At 52.8% G+C, this 4,745-nt stretch overlaps 1 long non-coding RNA gene across 2 annotated transcripts; it reads right to left on the bottom strand.

The window, feature by feature from the left end:
• Positions 1 to 377: 377 nt before the first annotated feature.
• Positions 378 to 4,293, bottom strand: LOC146062527 (uncharacterized). 2 transcript variants are annotated; one of them, XR_014471371.1, is made up of 5 exons: positions 3,774 to 4,293; positions 2,734 to 3,077; positions 1,885 to 2,031; positions 1,303 to 1,443; positions 378 to 914 (listed from the first exon to the last, which is right to left on the bottom strand). It is a non-coding gene; the product is annotated as an uncharacterized LOC146062527 (long non-coding RNA). The 2 variants fall into 2 exon arrangements; XR_014471372.1 differs by having other exon boundaries at positions 379 to 914; positions 2,734 to 2,869; positions 3,774 to 4,290.
• Between the last annotated feature and the right edge of the window lie 452 nt (positions 4,294 to 4,745).

Raw genomic sequence — 4,745 nt, 5'->3', positions numbered from 1 at the left:
TATATGTGTGTTTTTTTCTGATGATTGGAGGTATGGATGGGTGTGTTTGTACTTGTTAGTATTGCATGCACGGATGTGAGTGTGTGGTTGACGATGTAGTTGGTGTGTAAGTGTTCCGACGTTGTAAAGTGTGAGTTTGTAAGGGTCATGTAAGGAAATGGAAGTATTTGAACACATAAATTGAAGTGTGTGAAAGTTTCTGAGTTATGAAATGTTTAAGGGAGTACAGCTTGGTTAGAAGAGATGTTGTTAGTGCAGTGGTATGGGGTGGTTGTGATTATGGTAGTCATGGATGGGTGTATGAGTGTGGACTTGTGAGTATTGTAGGCATGGATGTGTGTGTGTGTGGAGTCATAGCTGTGAGTGTTTGTGACAATCACGGTGGTGTATTAGTGGGCAAACGTAGTAAAGGGTGCTGTGTGACACAGTGTGTGTTTAGAAGTGACCTTTAATGCAAAAGTAGATGTGAGTATTGGCGGCATGGATGGGTGTGTGTGTGTACTTGGTAGTATTGGAGGCATGGATGGGTGCATGTGTGTGTGTAGTTGTGAGTCTTGGATGCTGGGATGGGGGTGTGGGTGTGTGTACTTGGATGTTTGTGTGTGTTTATTTGTGAGTATTACAGGCATGGAGGTGTGTATGTGTGTTTTGTTGTTAGTAATGGAGGTATGGATGGGTGTGTTGTGAGTATGGTGTGCTGGGTGCCACGAAGCAGCTACTGGCCTGAAATGGAAGGTAGCTGTGTTTGTAGATTAGTTGTTAGTGTAGTGGTATGGGGTGTTAGATAGTACTTACAGATGGGTGTGGTACAGTTGTGTTTTGCGGCAGGCGTCAGTTGAATTTGGCAGGAGGCGGCAGCAGGTTGTACAGGGTGTGGTTTTTTAGCAGCAGGTTGTTGAAGTTGTTGAAGGAACCTTAAAGTCAAAGAAATTATTAGAAGACACAAATAGGGGTTGTTGTGAGTATTGGAGGCATGGATGGGTGTGTGTGGAGGTATACATGTGAGTTTGACAATGACGTTGGTGCATCAGTGGTCAAACGTAGTAAAGTGTGCTGTGTTACAGTGTGTGTTTTGAAGGGAGCTGAAATGCAAAAGTAGTTGTAAGTATAGGCGGCATGGATGGGTGTGTGTTTATGTGTGTGTATATGTGTGTGTAGGTGTGAGTATTATAGCTATGGATGTGAGTGTTGTGAGTATGGGGTGCTGGGTGGCACGCAGCAGGAACTGGGCTGAAATGGAAGGTAGCTGTGTTTGTCGATAACTTAGAGGTGTAGTGGTATGTGGTGTTAGGTAGTACTTACCGATGGGTGGGTTAGAGTTGTGTTCTGTGGCAGGCGTCACGTCAAATGTGCAGTAGGCGGCAGCAGGTCGTAGAGGGTGGGGTTGTAGGTGGTAGAGGGTGGCGCTTTTAGGCAGCAGGTTGTGGAGTTTCTTGAGGGGACCTTAAAGCAAAATCAAATATTAGAAGACACGAATAGAAGTGTGCAAAAGTAGTAAAGGCTGCAGCTACCGGCGTGAGATGCATTAATGTGTGTGTGTGTGTGTGTGTGTGTAGGTGTGAGTTTTGGAGGCATGGATGGGTGTATGTAAGTGTAAGTGTATCAAGCATATGTGTGTGTGTAGCTGTGATTTTTGGAGGCATTCATTGGTGCATGAGTGTCCAGATATCGGTTAGTGTACTGTGTTAGACCGTGATGGGTGAAAGGGGCAGATGTGTGGTACAGTTGTAAAGCCTGCAGGGCCGTACCTTATATGGGAGGTGTGTGATGAGAGGTGTGTTTGAAGTGGTGTAGTGGGGTGGTGGTTGGCTGGGGTGAACTGGAAGTGAGCTAACTTTGGTTTTTTGTGTGGTGTATTAGTATTGGGTGGTGGGTAGTACTTACAGATGGGTGAAGAAAAGATGTTGTGTGTCACTGGGAGTCTGGGAAAGTAGAGTTGGACGGCATCAGGTCCTGGCGAGTGTTGCTTGTTGGCATCAGATTCTGGTGGGTGTTGTTTCGCATCAGATCCTGGTGGGTGTTGTTCGGCTGCTGCAGGTTTGAGAGAATGGAAATAAATGTGTGAAGGGGGTTTGTGGGGGTGGGGGGTTTGGGGTGTGGGTGTTGGGTGGGGATGGTGTTATTTTGCTGAGGTGCACAGTGGGCTTCAAGATGGGTGTGTTTGAGATGTGGTGTGGCACTGGTGGTGTGGTAAAGTTGTGGCATCAGTTCCTGGAGGGTGTTGCTTGTTGGCATCAGATCCTGGTGTGTGTTGTTTGGCTGCTGCAGGTTTGAGAGAATGGAAAGGGAAGTGTGAAGGTGGTTTGTGGGGGGAGGGGTGTTGTTTAATTCGGCTGAGGTGGACAGTGGACTTCCCTGGCCTTGTCCCCGTGGCCTCCGCTGCCACTGGCAGCCTCTATGATGGTGTTAGAAGACATGAATTGAAGTGTGCAAACTGAATAAAGGCTGCAGCTACAGCCGTGAGATGCATTGATGGGTGTGGTTGTGTAGGTGTGAGTTTTGGAGGCATGGATGTGTGTGTGTGTGTGTGTGTGTGTTTATTGGAGGCATAAGTTGGTGCATGAGTGGGCAGACATAGGTGAGTGTAGTGTGTTAGACCGTGATGTGTGAAAGGGCATGAAGTGTGTTAAAGTAGTAAAAGTGGTGTACTGGGGTGCTGGGTGGCTGGGGTGAACTGGAATGGAGCTGTGTTTGGAGTTGTTGTATTGGTATGGGGTGGTGGTTAGTACTTACAGATGGCTGTGGTCGAGATGTGGTGTGGCACAGGTGGTTAGGGAAATTTGAGTTGTGCGGGCTCAGGTCCTGTAGGTTGTTGCTTGTTGGCATCAGATGCTGGTGGGTGTTGTTCGGTTGCTGCAGGTTTGAGAGACTGAAAAACAAAAAGTGTGAAAGGGGTTGTGGGGGTGGGGGGGTTGGTGGGGTTGTGGTTATTTTGTAGAGGTGCACAGTGGACTTGTGGATGGGTGTGTTAGCGATGTGGTGTGGTACAGGTGGTCTTGTAAAGTTGAGTTTTGTGGCATCAGTTCCAGGAGGGTGTTGGTTGTTGGCATCAGATTCTGTTGGGTGGTGTTTTGCGGCTGCAGGGTTGAAAAAAAGAAATTAAAGGTGGTATTGGGGGGGTGTAGGGAAATCTGTGTTAGGTGGGAGCGTGTGCCCCGGGAGCCCTTGCTGTAAGAATAAATTGTGGTGTGTGTGTGTGTTTTAGCTAGGAGCGGACAGCTTTAGCTGGGAGTGTGAGGCAGCGGGTACCCTGGGAAGGCTTGGTGAGAGTTGTAGGCAGCGGTGGGTGGCTGGGAGGCAGCGTGTGTGTTTTAGGTAGGAGTGGACCGCTTTTGCTGGGAGGGTGAGGCAGCGGTTCCCCTGGGAGGCCTTGCTGAGAGTGGCAGGCAGCGGTGGGTGGCTGGGAGGCAGCGTGTGTGTTGAGGGGGGGGGGGGGTGGTGTTGGCCTTGCGTTGTGTAGACGTGGGGGTGACTGTGTGGGGCAGGTGGTGGGGAGGGGTGTTCGTCTGGGAGCCAGTGTTTGAGTATGACGTGGGAGTGGAGAGCGTTAGCTGGGAGCGTGAGGCTGTGGCTCCCCTGTGCGGCAGGTAGGATTGGGGGGGTTGGGGGGGGTGGGTGTGCGTTGTGTAGACATGGGGCTGGCTGGGTTGGGCGGCTGGTGGGGAAGGGGGTTGCACGCTGCTTTTCCGTGGATATGCGTGAGGCAGTGGGTCCCCTGGGAGGCCTTGCTGAGAGCGGCAGGCAGCGGGTGGGAGTGAGCGTTTGTGTCTTACCTGGGAGCGGACAGAGTTCGGTGTGAGCGTCAGGCAGCGGGTCCCCTGGGCGGCAGGTAGCGGTGTCTGGCTGGAAGTCAGCTGGGAGCGTCAGGCAGCGTGTCACCTGGGCGGCAGGTATCAGTGTCTGGGTGGGATCCTTCTGGGAGCGTCAGGCAGCGAGTCCCTTGGTCGGCAGGTAGCGGTGTCTGGGTGGGAGGCAGGTGGGAGGGTCAGGCAGCGGGTCCCCTGGGCGTCAGGTAGTGTTGTCTGGCTGGGAGCCAACTGTGATCCTTAGGCAGCGGGTCCCCTGGGTGGCAGGTAGGGGTGGCTGTAGATCCGTGCAGGAGTGTGACCTGAGTGGGATAATGGTGGGTAGGGGAGGTGACGTTGGGGGATGCAGGTGGGGCACTGTGCGCATCCCCCTTGGTGGTGGGCAGGCGCTAGGCTGTTTTTTTTGCAGGGGGGGTCTGGCGGACTATACTACTGTCCTCCCCCCTCCTTACAGCAACAGCCTGTAGCGTGCCCCGGCTCCGTCACCAACATGAACCCGCCCCCTTTGTGACATAAACCCGACACGCAGATTTGTGTTTGGTGACGGGCGGTAGCTGGTAATATAATAACAGACCCTCGGAAAATGGCTGCCCCCATAATGCTGTATGGGGGCAGCCATTTTCCGACGGTGTGTTATTATTGGTGCCGGAGCCGGGTAGCGTCCGTCGCCCGACACTGTTCAGCGTGTCTGGGGGGCGGGGGTTTTTTATGTGGCTTTGCCAGGGAGCGCTGTGGCAGGTAATGTGCCGCAGCACCCCAGATCATCGTGTCGGGGGGCGGGGTTAGGCGGGGATTGGTTTTGCTGAAGGGGGGGCCTGGTAATGTCGCTGCCGGGGAGCGCTGTGGCAGCGCAGCGCCCCAGATCATCGTGTCGGGGGGCGGGGTTAGGTGGTGACCGGTTTTGCTGAAGGGGGGGCGCCTGGTAATGTCGCTGCCGGG

This window comes from Crinia signifera, chromosome 3 (assembly GCF_055691185.1).
Source record: "Crinia signifera chromosome 3, ASM5569118v1, whole genome shotgun sequence".
NCBI classification, from domain to species: domain Eukaryota; kingdom Metazoa; phylum Chordata; class Amphibia; order Anura; family Myobatrachidae; genus Crinia; species Crinia signifera.
This window is presented reverse-complemented; position numbering and strand designations above follow the sequence as displayed.